The sequence below is a fragment of the Benincasa hispida genome, chromosome 3 (genome assembly GCF_009727055.1).
Source record: "Benincasa hispida cultivar B227 chromosome 3, ASM972705v1, whole genome shotgun sequence".
Classification (NCBI taxonomy): domain Eukaryota; kingdom Viridiplantae; phylum Streptophyta; class Magnoliopsida; order Cucurbitales; family Cucurbitaceae; genus Benincasa; species Benincasa hispida.
The window spans coordinates 18,437,151-18,454,062 of record NC_052351.1 but is presented as its reverse complement, the minus strand read 5'-3'; positions in this window follow the sequence as shown (position 1 = coordinate 18,454,062).

The window sequence follows — 16,912 nt, the reverse complement described above, 5'->3', positions numbered from 1 at the left end:
GTCGCTCGGTAGACACATAGGATTCTTTGTGTTCAGGAGGAGTCGGCTCCCAAAACTGGTTTAGCTATGGGGTTTGGTCCTAAGTCGGTCATGTTGGAAGAGGGGGTGTTCTGGTTGTTCTGGTTATGCCGTGAAAGGGGGTAATTCGTGGTGGCCCTTTTGGGTCGAAGTTGAAGGGAAATTTAAAGTTTATTCCCCCAGTGGTTGAGGGGTGTTTCCTGTGGGAGAATCTTTGGTTGGCTAGTTTGTGGATGCCACACTCCTGTATACTGTTATTTTTTGAATTTATTCAGAGAATTTGGGACGTGTAGAGATGCAACTATTACCTTGTTGGAGAACGGTTTGATTATCTTTAAATTCAGAAGGTAGAGTAAGGATTGGGTAATGGAGAATGGTTCGTGGCACTTGGGTGGCAAACACGATAGGGTCCCCAGGTATTGTTCCTGAAACCTTTGTTTTTTATTCTCTTCCTATATGGATTAAACTGGACCGTGTTACCCTAGAGTTTATCGACGGATAGGGTTAGTAGTATTAGCTTTGCCGTGGGTAAACCTGTCTCTTTTGATGTTGCAACAAGAGAGCGGCAACGATTATCTTTTGCAAGGGTTGTGTTCAGGTGGATGGTTGATTCGTTACTGCCCCCCTTAGTCACTGTTTAGAATGTGGGGGTCAGTGATTTATTAATTCCAATATGTATGAGTGGAACCTCGTAGGTGCTGCTTGTTGTGGATCCTTTGGGCATACTGGGGCTGTGTGTGAGAAGCAGGGTGTGGAAAAGAGTCAGAAGTTGTGTATTGTGGCGGTTAATGAGGGGTATTTGGGGGAGAATGTGGGTATTGAGAGTGTGAGGAAGGGGCAGGACGTGGGTATTGGTGAAAGGAGAGATAGCCCAGTGGTTGGGAGTAAGGGTGTGGGGAGTGTTGACGAGTTTACTATGGTCAATCGTCATAGGCGGGATAGAGAAGGTGTAGGCAATAGGGGTGGTAGTAGGTCATCGGACTCGGTGCCCTTGAGGAAAAGAGCAGTATATGGGTCCTTTGAAATTACGGGGTTTGTAAAGCATGTTGATGATCGCAATAAGTTTGATATTTTGTGTGATGAGACGGGAGACTCGTTGGCTTTGGCTCTAGTGCAGGCAGATCCTGATCCATTTTCTGTTATAGATGAGATATTTGAGAGTTCGTATAAAGGCCCAGTGGGAGGTGGTAGGTGTGATTCGTTGCAAGGTCCATGATTTGGTGTTCCTAGAATATTAGGGGGTTGAACGACCCTATTAAGTGTAGGGTGATGGCAGACTTTCTGGCTTCATTCTCTGTTACTTTCTGCTGCTTTATTGAGATGAGGATTCGTCATGGAAATTTTGGTATGGTGATGGGTAGGTTTGGTGATGCGTAGAATTGTGTGTGTAGCTATAGTGTGCAGGGAGTTGGGAGGATCTGGATGATGTGACGGAAGAGTATCTATGAATTTTCTATTGATGTCAGTGGGGATCAGTTCATTTCTGGAACCTTAGTGGATATTATATCTACTGCTAGGGTACATATTGGTGTTGTGTATGCCTCTAATCATGTGAATGAGAGGATGAACTTGTGGTCTCAGCTGATGGATGTGTGTGTCTCGTGGCAGCTTCTTGGAGTTTTTTTGAGGGATTTTAATGCTATTCGTAGTAGTTTGGAGGATTTTGGTGGTTGCTCTAGCGTGAGAGAGATGGATGAGTTTGATGGGACGTTATTGAAGGTGGATCTGGTTGAGTTGGGTGTGACAAGTAATTGGTTTACTTGGACTAGTAAAATTCAGAAGAATGGTATCTTGCGCCGGTTGAATCGTTGCTTGTCTAATGAGGTGTGGAAGATAGCTTTTTCGTATTCGGAGGTTAGGGTTGGTCAGTGATTCATAGCCTTCTTCTAGTGTCTACAGGGGAGACGAGGAGTAGGCTGCCTCCCACTTTTCGTTATTTTTCTCATTGGGCGGAGGTTGAGGGTTTTATTGATACTATCAGGTCAGTGTGGAGAAGGTCTGAGGATGTATCCCCGATGGTTAGCTTTGTGCAAAATTTGAAGGCAGTGAAGAGAGTTTTACGTGCTTCATTTGGGAGGTGTATCTCTGTGTTAGCTGATGAGGTAAGGGCGACTAGGCAGGTTATGGAGGTTGCTCAAGTGAAGTTAGAAAGGGATCCTACTTCAGAGTCGGTGTGTGTAGAGGCGGCTCGGGCCACTGAGGTGTTCTAGTCTAGGTGATCCGTTGTCTCCTTTTTTTATTTGTGATGGTGATGGAGGTCTTGTCTAGGTTGTTGAATAATCCTCCTATGTGGTTTAGGTTCCATGATCGGTATGAGCGTGTGGGCCTGACTCATTTGGTTTTTGCAGACGATTTGATGATTTTCTGTGTAGCTGAGAGAGATTCTTAGGAGTTTGTGAGGCAGGCCCTGACAAATTTTGCAAGGTTGTCTGGGTTAGTTGTTAATGTTGGAAAGACTTCCATGTTTTTTACGGGTGTGGAGTTTGGGGAGGCGGAGGAACTAGCTGCGTTTATGGGTTTCTCTCTTGGTTCGCTACCTATTAGGTACTTGGGTTTACCTTTATTGGCGGGTCGGTTGAGGGCTAGGGATTGTGCTAATTTGATTTAGAGGATTACAACTCGTATTAGAAGCTGGGCAGTGTGGTCACTCTCCTTTGCTGGGAGGTTACAACTTGTTAGGTCTATCTTACAATCCTTTCAGGCGTTTTGGTGTAGCATCTTCATGTTGCCTGCGTGTGTAACTCATGAGGTTGATCGTCTATTACGTAGTTATTTATAGAAGGGTAGTGCAGTGAGTCGGGGTGGTGCACGAGTTGCGTGAGATGAGGTGTGCTTGCCGTTGGACAAGGGAAGTTTGGGTGTGAAGCATTTGGCATCTTGAAACCAGGCTGCTATTATGAAGCTGCTCTGACTTCTCTTAATGAAATCGGGTTCATTATGAGTTGGTTGTGTCGAGTGGGATCGGGTAAGGGGGTGCATAGTAAGTTATTCCATGTTTTCTGGTATGCTTCTATATACTACATCTGGTAAGAACGTAATCGGCGACTGCATGGAAGTAGATCGAGGTCGGTGTCAGCTCTGGTTCACCTTGTCTCTATGGTTTGTGCTCGTGCTTCTTCCTGGCGGGTTGATCTTCTTGGTCTTATATAGTGTGTTTATAGATGTTTTTCTTGTTGTACTTCCCGTTGTTCTTTGTTTCGTTGTTGTCCCTTGTTTATGGGATTTTTGTTTTTTTTCTCTGGCTTTCTCTCTATAGGTCTGCAAGTTTTTTTTTTTTTTTTTTTTTTGTGTTGGTTTTGTTCTGATCTTATCTTGTAGGCTTTTTTTGATTTTATTACCCAGTTTTTGCTTGTACTTTGATGCTTTGATCCTTGATCCCGGGCGTGTGGGATCTCCCTTATTGTTGTATAATAATATCACATATTCTAAAAAAATAATAATAATAACATTTATATGTTTTTCTTCATATTTAATCTACCATGTAGAATTCATTTTTCCTTCCATGACTAAGACATCTCCATTATTTCTCTCTCTTCTCTCTCTCTCTCTCTATATATATATATATATAATATATATATATTATATATAATCTCTTTAGAGCTCCTATAGTCACTTGTGCATATACCTTTAAATAAAAATTATCTAAAACTTTGATATTATTATTAGATATGGATCAATATATTTAGTTGTGTAGTTAGAGATATTTTAGGTTTTTTGAGTTTTTTTAGAGTCTATTTTTGGTCTCTTAATATTGTATTTATATCCCCTTACTCTTTCGTAAAATATATGTCGTGTAAGTACATTGGTAACATGGTATCAAAGCCCAATTAGAAAATCACTACACTTTGCTTTCCATCCACAAAGTTAGTGACACCTGACTCTGATCAGCACGCGTTGCTATTGCCTTTAATCTGTCTCTGATTTCACGTGAAAGCTTTGTCGCCATTGTGCCTCTACTGCCATTTCAAGTGCCAAGTTTCTACTGTTATCGTACCTCTGCCGCTTATGGACCCAAATTCGTCGTTGTGCCTCTACTTTCTATCCACAAACGATCACTCGATGGAAATATGTGGGCTTCGTCCATAAATCCGTCACCTCAATTTCAATGGAGTTAGGTGCCCAGATATGCCGCATGACGAGATCTCCACCAGTCTCGATTTTCATCAGTCGAGCTTCTCATCGTTGTGCCTCTGTCGACAATGAACGTCGTTTAGACGATCTAGACGTCCACGCCACGTCACTAGACGGAGATCCAAGAACATCAGATCCTTGCGTTCAAATGGACGACATCGATCCAAAAATACCATATCTAAGTCGATCCACTCTACGTCGCCGTGCTAACTGAGCCAAGCATTCGCGCCTCGAATCTAGCCGACTCCTCCAAGCCTCGATTTATGAGCTACACCGAGCCAACCTCATCGAGTTGTGCCGAGCCAAGCCAACCTCATTGAGGCGAGTCGAGCCAAACCTGCTAAGCCGAGCCAATTTCTCCAAGCCTAGCGGAGTAAGTCTATGAGCTGCTGAGCCGTTTTTAACCATGTTTTGAGCCGAGCCACACTTCAATCCATTTGGACGCAATTGGATCAAGCTAAAATCATTATTGATCATCTTTGTCTTATTAAGGTTCTTATGGGACTTCATCCAGAATAAGAGTTTATCTGTGCTGCTTTGCTACACCGCAGTTCCTTTCCGTCATTGAACTCTACGGTACAAGAAATCCTGTTTGAAGAAAAACTCCTTGACATTGCTTCTTCCAAGCAAGCTGAGGTTGTCCTCGCAAGCACTCATATGTCTAGTACTCCGGAGCTCTCTTCTGTAAAAGTTGTAAGGTCACTGGGCAAAAATTTGCTGACTATCCTGTTGGGTTTTATGCCCTAAAACTCTTACAAAGTAAATGTTATTAATTGACTGTCATCAATAAAGAGTTATCGATGTTAATTCAATTACTGTTATTGATTGTGTTGATTTTATTTTGTCTTAATAACCTTAAATCCAATAAACTAACATCCAAGGTTGCTTTATGAGTCTTGAACTATATATGGAGACATATAGGGATCAATGTTCAAGAAACAACCTAAAGGGTCTATAGTATTGGGATAAGGTTGGGTATCTTATCCTGGTTACTCTATAGATATAACCCACTTTGTATTTTATACAAACACAATGGTCCAACGCGTTTGTGTAGGTGACACGCGAGTGGACGTATCCTATGCAATGAGTTTGTATAAGACCGGATCGCAAAATAGTAACCACTAGATGTAACGACGTTAACTAATTTGGTTCCTATTCAATTGGATGACCTAGGCAACTTAGTCTTAATCCCGAGTGTATTATGAACTCCTATAAATGAGGGATTGTTCTTTGATTTGTATGGGTGATAATGGCCAGTTTGCCGACTCAATAAGCCTACTATTTTTTGGACAAAATTGAATGAGGAGCTGGGAACATAGTAATATAATATGAAATTCACTTCTTTCTTATTGCAAGGTAAGTAGATGAGTATTCCCTTAAGTGGTGTCTCCAGGACTTGAACAAAGAGTCCTACCCTCTCACCAACCTGAGAGGGGTTTCTGTTTAATGGTTGGACCATAAACAGGTTGTTCATTAGAGGAGTACTGGTACTTAAGGATACAAAGGTAACCCAAGGGTAAAACAGTAATTTGATCTACTTGGTGGTATGGACAGTCGTGAAAGACTAACTTTCTGTTATTGGTCTATATTCGTAGACATAGAAATATATCTGTAGTGAGAAGTATGTAGCTATAGGTCTTTAGTGAAGTGTACCTATAGTTAATGAATATTGATTAACTTGGTTAATGAGTTTAGCCAATTAATCTCATATCGTTAGAGCTTCTGATCACAGACCTACCAAATCCCCTTGTTAGCTCACTAAAGGATATTAAAGAGGAATAATTTGAATTGTTCAGATCAATTTGAGAAAATTGTATATTAATGTGATTAATATGTAATTGGTTATGGATGTGATCTATAGTTTAAATTAAGTTTGAGATTTAAATTTTTAAGTCAAGTGAATAAGATTCATAAAGAATTAATTAATTGAATTAATAGAGAGGTGATGCACATAAACACACTATGATTTATGTTAATTAAATATATTATGTTAAATTGAATTTAATGTATAAATGATTATTTAATTAATGTACTAATTAATTAAATAAACGTTATTTAATTAATTAAGCATAAGGGTAAATAGGGAAAAACTTGGAGAAGGGGTTCTTTTAGGGTATGAATTCATTTTGGTGAGATTTACCCCAACCACCAAAACACAAATCCTCTCTACTCTCTCTAAAGAGAAATTTCTCCACCTCTTCTTCTTCCAATTAGTTGGATACCACCTATCCTTCTATTGGAATCTTTGAGAATAACAAGGTTATTCTCGTGGTCGTGTTCAAGTTCGATTTAGAAGAAGTTCGTGCAAGGATCAAGAGGATTTCTCGTGGAGCTTAGAAATCTTCAAAGGTAAGAATGGTTCTATCTTAGTTTCCCTTCTTTAAAGCATGTTATTTCATATGTTTATCCTTCATATATTTTGTTTTAGAACATTGTGCTTGTTTATTCAAAAATTAATTTTCAAGATGCAAGGCATTCACACGCTTCCGTTTGGGATTCGATCCTTACATGCTTAACAGTCGCGTGCAGATACTGTTATAAACGTGGCCATATTCTGGACAATTTTTCCACATGACCACCTCAACCTCTGGGATATTCTTCGAAGTCCAGATACATTAAATTTGGTTTTGCCTCTGTTGTGGTTGCTGCCTCATCTACTGAGCCTGAACCTTCTCCATCTACCTTTCAAATAAATGATTTACAAGACTTGCTTAAACAGGTGATTTCATCCAATTCCTTCGCATTTGCAGTTTCCTCAAATAATCGGTGTCTTCTTGATTCCGTTTGTCTTAACCATATGACTTCTGATTTTTCTCTTCTGACTACACCCACTTCTGCCAAATCTCTTCCTCCCATTTATGTTACTGGCGGTAATTGTCTCACCATATCCCATGTTGGCGCCGCTAACACTCCCACATTACAGCTTTCCAACATTTATTGTGTTCCAAACCTGACCTTTAATTTGCCTCCGTCAGAGAGTTGTGTGATCTTGGCTTTGAAGGAATCGAAATCCCGCAGAAGTGTGTGAATGCCTTGCATTTGGACATTCATTTTTATGGAAACAAAAACAGTAAAATAAAACATACATTTGTAGGAAAAAAATTCAAACTAAACTATAAGCATGCTAGAAAAGAAGAAATCAAAACTCACCTTTGTTGATTCCTCTTCCACCGTTATCAACGATCTCAAACTTCTCTAATGAAAAAGGACACCACCAACAAAGTTACCTTGCCCGATGCCTACTCGCATTGTCATCTCACAAGCCCCCAACTGTCGCTAAGATCTAATCCCCTGAAAAAAAGAACAAACATGGTTAGTGGCACCCGAATCAATTATCTAGGTTGAATAATCATTCTCCACTAAACAAGTTTCAAGAACTAATAAATCGTATTTACCTTTATCGGCCTTGGATGCTTTCTTCTTTTTCAGATACCGAGGACATTTCCTCTTCCAGTGTCCATCTTGGTTGCAGTGGAAACACTTTCCCTTTTCAAACGATGGACGCCTCCTTAGGGCGACAGGCAGTGGGTTAGCAGGTGCCTTCCTTTTTACCTTACCACCCTTCTTCTTCTTCCCCTTTACAGAGTTAGAAGTAGAAGGTGCATACTTCGTTCCTGAGGTCGAACCTCTATGGAATGGCCTGGAGGATGAAGCAATATTTACCTCACCCTTCTTCCTCTCCTTACCTTTCAGTAAAGATTGGTAGGTCTGTAACTCGTTGAGGAGAGTTGTAAGGTTATATTTCACTTTGTTAAGAATCACATTACTAACAAAGTGCAGGAATCTTTCTAGCATTGAATGCAGGATTATGCTAACCTGGCTGCCCTCATCAATGGCAGACCCATTTAACTCCTCCACATTAAAGTGGACCATCATGTTAATCACATGTTCACGAATAGAGGTGCCTTCTTCCATTTTGGAGTTGAATATATATTTAAGAGCCTTATAAATAAGCTGTTCAGAGGTTGTCCAAACATCCCCCGTAGGGACTCCATGATCTCACGCGATGAGACCATAAACTCATGTTTCATGGCCAAGACATCAGAAAGACTTGCCAAGATGTAGGCTTGGGCCTTCTCATTCGCTCTTGTCCATAGCTTGTATGCCTCTTGAACATTTCGAGCAACATTTGGAGCTGAAATAGGAGGATAAGCCTCCATGAGAGCGAACATGAGATCCTCGATGATTAGGATCATCGTGATCGTATGTTTCCATGTTGCGAAATTATCGCTAGTCAGTTTTTCGGCGCTTAACAAAGCCAACGTGGCTGCTGCCATTTTGAAAAAGTTATTGCTGAAAATACGAACAAACCTTTATTAGATTTTGCTACTTTTAAACTAATCAATTTTGCAAAACAGTTTCAAGTACCCTAAGTTATAGACTTTTATTTTGCTATGATGCACCAGTGAGGCAGGGCAAACGTCATTGGTGGGGTGATCAGTTGCCCCTTCGCTGGGATTAGACATTATCAACCATTAGGCAAAACCAACTCTTGGAACTGAACCTAACAACCACCATTTTTTGGTCCAGAACTGTTAATCTTTAACAATTCCGTGTAAGTGTGACCCATCTCTTTCGGTTCCAGTGTCGCGCCCTAATGAGCCCACCGTAACGAAGAAGTAGATTAGGACAAGAGACCAAGTTACCTTATCCTCTTACATGAGATCAAATAAAAAAACGTGCAAATCCGCTATCCTTTAGAGGGACACTCCCAAGGTGCCTCGAGACGATGCACAGTAACTTTATTCAACCTAACGACGGAGACCGAGAGATATGCTGTCGCACTTCCCGCTCCCACTTACGATGAACACTCTCTCCATCCACCTTGACATTGACCTACTCAAACACCATCCGTTAGGGGGACATGCCAAAGGCGCCTCGAGGCCGAGGGTAGATCTCACGGTGTGGACTATTTAGGTGAAACGTGAAAGGTTTAAGTGAAACATCTCATTCCCCAAGTACTTCTCACTAAATGTTCTACATAGGGGTTCATTAACCTAAACAATCCAGCTACGAATTTTAGTTTAAGTCATTTTTTAAAACTCTGCTCATAAACAATGTAGTCACATTTAAACACTTTAATGGACTGTCCTTAACTTGCATGCATGCATCAAATCTTTCTAATTCACCTTTCCAGGTAAGTTCCCAGGTAGGGGTGTTACGTTTCCGTCAACTTAAATACTCCAGCCTAGGCAGAACCCGCCTTAGACAAAAGGTCCCTTATAGATAGATTTGCTACACTTTAACCTTTTATTAGCCAATTTAATCCTATTAAACTAATAAAAGATTAAAGCCTTATGGTTGTTAATCATATTAGAACCGTGATGTTAGGTCTATGTGATCCAAGTTTTAAACACTTTAAAACCATGAATTAAACCTAAGTGAGCATGCATGTCTTTCTTATTTCTTTTAGTTCTAATTTCTCTTTAACTTTAAAAAAAAACAACTAAAAAGCATTGCGCACAACGAGGTGTTTATAACAATTAAAAAGTAACCTATGTGTCATGCTTCATACAATGTCCGGTCATTACTATACATAACTTTTAAATATAGCGTAATAACCAAGTAAACATGTTATCATTCACCCTTATATTATAACAGTTATAATATAAAGATGATGTATGTCAATGCTTTTTATGCATGCATAAATATAACTCTTATATTATATGATGCATGAGCATGCTCTTAAATAATTAAATCACGCGTCTCTAAATTATAACAATTACAATAAATAGTTGATGCATGACCAATGCATAACCTAAGGTGGGATTTACTATATGTGCATACCATATGACATATTATAAACATGCATCACATGTATATAATAAAGGATTAATGGATCGGGATGAGCCTTTACAAAAAACTGGAATGAAATAACCCTATCTATTACATTTTTCATCGAGCGAATCGGGTCTTGAACTTCCAAGAGGACTTCATCGTGTAGTAAACGTCGAAGGTAGACGATCGCGCAATGCGCACTAAACGATAGACACAAAAACTAAACGATCGTCTAGGCAATCGCTTAACGTGGCGACAGGTAAACGATTTACCTTGCGTTACTAAGCAATCCTTTAGTCAGTTACTAAGCGATGAAACTTGCTAACCTAAATGATCGTCTAATGCGTGCACGCGCGTTAAATGATACATGAGTATCCCATCGTGATACTCAGTGATCACTTACCCATCATCTACAAGACTCGATCAAACCTTGATCGTCTCCTTCCTTGAAGAACTATAATGCTTGCTCCAAAATTCTTCACGAACGATTCAAAACTCTAACAAAGTTTGAATATAGACTCGATAACGATTATTAATGCCCAAAAACGTAGGGGCCTTTTGATAACTTGTAGAAATACAAGTTATTTATGCTGCCTTATTCAGATATTGTGGCCAAAAGAGAAGGAATATGCGTCGATTGTATGAAAATTAGCTCAGAAATACAATAAATATAAATTATCGCAATTACACCCACTGACATCATTAAGATAGTAGAAGAGGATATTTCTACTACTGTTTTACAGGAAACCAAGTCACTGCTTGCGATCAAGGCTCAACGAGAAACTGAACAACACAACTCTGTCACATTGCGCCCGTAAATCAACAATGAAGAGACGATTAATGCAATGATGGCGTAATGTGACAGTCGATCCCGAGCTGAATGTCAACCGCATACGGTAATAAAAACAACACCGCATGCGAACAACCGATCGAAAGATGCAGCTGAGCAACGCAAATGCGGAGGATTACGACACATGTACAACTAACCGTTGTGCAGATTTGATGGTCTGATTGCATAACAGAAGGAATGTTTAGTTCCTCCATCTTCGAAATTTCCATAACAAGAAGTGGGGTCCACACAAGCCAAGAGTCAAAGCTTTTCACCTATAAATAACCCCTATAGAATTCAGAGAATATATAATTGATACGAGGGCTAATTGATGCTAGATTATTGAGAGAAAGGTGAGATGAGTAATGATCGAAAGAAATCCGAGAAGAAGAGGAGACAAGGCCGAGAGTTGAGTCTCAGTGCAATTCTGCCAAATCCTCACCGTGAAGCTCTGTGCTTAGATCCCTGCTACCGGTTGAGCAAGCCTGAGAGGGAAGCTCATCCTTTCTGCACGATTTCATACACGCTAGCAAGCAGATCTCATCTAGATTGGCGCTAAGACGTCTTGGCGCTTATATTTGTATGTTCTAACTTTATTTCATCAATTGTATTTCATCTTTTAATTCCCTTCATTCACAAATCATGTATCAGACGTTAAATAGTGTTATTGAATGTCTTGATCCTTTCCATTCCCACTTCTTATGTCTATTTCTTGTTCTTCCATTAATCGTTTTTCCATGAAGTTCTTCTAATACATTGGTAATTAATATGGATTAAACGAGTAACTTAATCTGTACTAAAGTGATAAATGCGTTTAGCTAAGGCATGCTAGACGACATCTTCACTTGTGATGAGCAAAAGTGAAGATGCCATTCTGATCTATCGAGAAGAAGGTTAGAAGAATGCATGGACTAAAGTGAGTAGTACTTCCAGAGATGGAAGCAACCTTGCTTTATTACGTTCGTCCCTATTTCACCACAGAGATGTGGGAACGCGGCCGATCACTGAGAAGTGTACGCTAAGGAAAAACGGAACCGTACTTATATCTTTAACACAATTAGGAACTTGCAATGTTTGTATTAATTATCTTCTCTGTTCTACTTCACCACATAAGACTTGTCACCGCATTGCACGATCTTTGTATATCTTCAACAGCCAGCCTTGACCTCAGTATCTTGTATCATGAAAACCTGTATCTTGTATCATCTTAGCTTAGATTTACTTTATCGTAATTTATTTTTTTATCGCATTTGTACTGCTTACTTTACTTTATCGCATGTTTAATTACTTGTACACAAAACTCTTTTATAAATGAGAAACCCCTGGTCGGCATATATCACAAACACAATGCAATAACTTCAAACAGTCCCGTGTTCGACCTTGTATCACACTGAGAAACTTGCGGTGAATTATACTTGGTTTCAATGCAAGGAAACTTGTGACAACGCACAAATACTACAAGAACATTCATTAATAACGTATATCTAGAAGTAGTATCACGATACATCGCGGATATAAAATCTATGTCATCAAGTTTATGGCATGGACTTGCATCATACAAAAATTCGTGTGACACCTTTACAAAAATCCGCAAATGTAAAAAAATTAAATCAAACCAAGGCTAACATCCATGAAAACATCCATTAATCTGCACATCCATAAAAATTTAACAATTAACAGAGCAGACATGCACCCACCAAGAATGTATATGTAATTCGTTGCAACAATGAAATTGGAATATCAGAACTTGGCTCTAATACCAATTGAAAGATCTCTTAACGAAGAGCATCCATGAGCGCATTCGGATCGTTCCGATTTCACCGTGACCGAAATACAACATATACATTCTAACAGATAGTTATGCAATTTACACTAATTAAAGGCACGCTTCGAACAATAAAAATATGAAGGGAAAGAGTTCTCATACCTGTTGAAGATCCTTTTCAAGTGATGAACTCTGATGCAGCAGAAGACCTCTACGTGATCTCTATCGACCAGCAAACAAGTCGTCTGCAGAAACACGAACTATCACGAACAAGTGAACAGCAACGGGGACGACACCACCAAAATGGAGCCCTTGGAATTTCCAAAGTGATAATCCAAAGTGTGGTCTTTGGTGAGTTTAGTAGAGGCAGGAGGAAGAACAAATCGTGTAGACGATAAACAAGTTGGAGAGAAAAGGAAACTATCGTATAGCTAAATGTTTATCGTTTAGAAGAAGCTACACGATCATGTAGGTTTTACTAAGCAATCGTTTAGTAAAAGGTGGACGATCATTTAGAAAACACGGCATACTATGCGATCGTTTAGGAAAGCTAAGCGATCATTTAGGAACTAGCGTGCGATCGTTTAGACGCGAGGTGTGCGATCGTTTAGGCACCGAGCGACTATCGTATAGGCTCTCAACTATGCGATCGTTTACGTTTCCACACTGATGCTAATTTTTTTTCGAACCTTTGTAAAATGAAACTAATTTTCATTTTATTCTATGGTTACCATTACTGAAGCGATTGCTCCCACTAATGCACGTCCAAGAGAAACTTTAGGTCAATCATCATATAATTAATCAATTAAATTATTAATAAATATAATCATATTATATTCTTACCTTGATATCACATATCAACTATAGTAATTTCTCCTATACTTGATATAAATCACATTTATATCTAATTTCCTCCAAAATAATGTATCTCATACATCTAGCCAATTATATCATATATAATTAACTAGTCCAATTATATCATATATAATCCAACTTCCTCTTGTCAATTTGAACATTTCAAATTAACCCAAATACTGATTCTCATCCAAGCTACCCATGAGACTTAATGAACCTGTAGCTCGAAGCTCCAATGGTTTATGAATAGCTGACTAAACTCTTTAGCCATGAGATCCACCATTTGTTAACTGTAAGGCATTCCACTAAAGAACAATAACTGAACTCTTTTTACCATAGATATATTTCTGTGTCCATTGGATATAACCAATCATGAGTACAATGACCCTTTACAGATGCTCATAAGTACAGTTGGGCCAATTTACTGTTTTGCCCCTAAATTACATCTCACTTCATAAGTACCACTGATTCCTCTAATGAACAATAGAACATAGTCCAACTATGTGTGAACACCTCTCGGGCCAAGAGAAGGTGTGTGGCGCCACATCGTTCAACCTCTGGAATCAGCCTTTAAGGAAACTATCTATCTGCTTGCCCCTGCCTCGGGAAAGAAGTGAATTCCAACTTGTGTAGCTGAGTTCCCTGCTCCCAAATTAAACGAATCCTGAAAAAATCGTAGGTTTGAATTGGTGACCTGGCCACTCCACCCATCCAAATCAAAAGACTGCCCTCAATAGCAGGAGTTCCCAACTCACTTAGGATTGAGGTCATGCTACCTATGGTCATCGTAGCGAAGTAAAGTCTTTGCCATGAACAATGTTATATAACGAGATGTTAACACTTCGTGGTCAGTTCTTATACAAACTCTTTGTATAGGACGCCCCCGCTCGTATCTCTCCAACACGAATGATCAGGATCAGACCATCTGTGACAAGTCACAACACTTGTGACCATTCCACAAAGCGGGCTACATCCGTAGCATTACCAAGATAAGGTTCCTTCCTATATCCATATACTACAGACCATTTTGGTTATCTCTCAAGACATGATCCACTTGTTTGTCACCACATACATGCTTAAGTGACATACAGATAATAAGGGATTTTATGTTTATTGGTTTGTGGCAAAGCAAATAAAACACATAATTGAGCATATAACAATATGTGAAGTAAATATCATATATTATACAACACAAGCGTTCGTACAAACAGTTTACAAACTACAGAACTCGAGAATTTAGGACATCAACCCCAAATATCTCCACTTATCCTAAAACCAAGTGGGGTGTACATAAAATTAGTACAAAACAATAAAATAGAGCATAAAAGCCCAGTACAAAAAAAATCTCCCACTTGCCCTAGTCCACCCACGGGCGATCCTGTAGACCCATGCTTCGTAGATGACCCTCAAATACTGTATCCGTGAGAGCCTTCGTAAACGGGTCAGCAACATTATGCTCTTAAGTGATCTTAGTGACGATCATGTCCCCTCGATGTACTATCTCGCAGATCAGATGATACTTTTGCTCTATGTGTTTGTCGCGCCTGTGACTCCTCGGCTCCTTGGAGTTCGCCACTGCCCCACTATTATCACAATAGAGGGTAATGGGCCTAGACATATCTGGCTTGGGTTAGACTGATACCTACTGACTATGCCCACAGCATAGCAGATGTCTGGACGAGTACAGAGCATCGCGTACATCAAACTGCCAACGACAAACACATATGGGACTCGTCTCATCTCCTCATCCTCTTGAGGCGTCATAGAACACATGTCCTTAGACAAAGTGACTCCATGCCTAAACGGTAGTAGGCCACTCTTGGAGTCCTACATCGAGTACTTGAGCAACATCTTGTCAATGTACGATGCCTGAGATAGTGCTTGCACTTTGTTCTTACGATTCTGAAAGATCTGTATATCTAGAACAAACCGAGCCTCTCCCAAAGCTTTCATTTAGTATTGGGTCGCTAGAAGTTTTTAACTGCAGTCAATAGACCTACATCATTTCCAATGAGTAGCATATCAACTACGTACAACACTAAGAAGACTATTGAAGCATTGATGATCTTTTTGTAGAAACAAGGTTCATCAACGTTTTTGTCAAAGCCATACGACTGCAATCTTGTGAATTCTTTGGTTGGATTTGTTTTAATCTCAATGGAGTTTCGATAAATTCTTCTGACAAATTAATTTGTTGAAATTCTTGTTTGCAAAATCATTCTAACCTATGCATCATTGATTCATTTATTTGCAAGTATTAGGATCGCATGTTTAGGGTCTATACTTTTTCTGGCCAAACTCATGTATGCCCTAGTATAATCTTTCCAAATAAATCATGCTACAAGATATGGCTTTCCAGCTTGTAGTATGTTTCAACAATTGAACCATTTCTTAATGCTTTTCCATTTTAACTTGTATGTCACTAAGAAGGAAAAGTTTTAAACTGAATTAGTGCTGGTTTGGATTTTTAATCAAAATTGGCTAATTGGGGTATTAGAATTTCTAATAGGTTGAGGGATTGACAGATTCAACGTAATTAATTGGTGCCTAATGAAAGAAATTGCATAAGAACTTTCTCTTGCTCTAGAAATTAGATAGACTCCTATCCTAGATTACATTTACCCTTTTTTATTTTAATTTCACACATGTTATCTCTTCCACACAAAACCCCCCTATTTATCGCTCTAGTTATAAAATTAACTTAACAAAACCAATTGCGCTTCTCTACAGATCGACTCAGACCTACTTTCGTTGCTACATTTTAGTAGTGATATGGGTAGTTCGGTATTATAAATTTTCTTTTGCTTCGGTTTGGAGTCGAATTAACGACATCGATCCTTGATCCGAATAAAATGGTGTCATTTCTGGGGAAGCCATTGATGTTTCGTTAGTTAAATGTCTAGTTGGAGTATTCTTTTGCTTTTGATTAGTTTTCTTTTTTTTTGTCTATTTGTTCTTTTATGGCAGGAAATATCAACAGGTATGGTTTTCCATTTGCGGAGCAATGGGAATCACCAGAGGTAAGAGAGATTCGTTGTCTTAGAGATCAAATTTATGAACTAACCTCTATTCTGCAAGCTTTGGCTAATATGTAGGTTCAGAATTCGCATGAACTTGAGTGCAGATGTCATCCTCCTGGGGAGTTGGCTGGCCAAGCACCGTTACCAATGCCATATTAGTCTACCCACACAGGTATTCTTTAGAGGATATAGTTAGGGAACTTTCTAATCGCTCTGGTGAGTTTATGCATGAATGTCCCTTCTATTATCAAGAACCCATCAATTTCCAACAGGACAATCTCTATTCGGACGATGATGTTTATCTTCTGCCACAACAAGAACGAGTCAGTGAGGTTAAGTATGAGTATGGGTTTAATTTAGAAGAATTTTAGGTAAAAGAGTTAGAGGCTCCCAAACCTCGCCCTGTACTTTGTACCAGTATTCCTCTTATTTTTGAATTTTTCTCGCCTTCACCTCACAAGTCAGTTGAGTTAGAGTCTTTATTTTCTGCAGAGTCAGTCCTTGAGTCTTTTATTT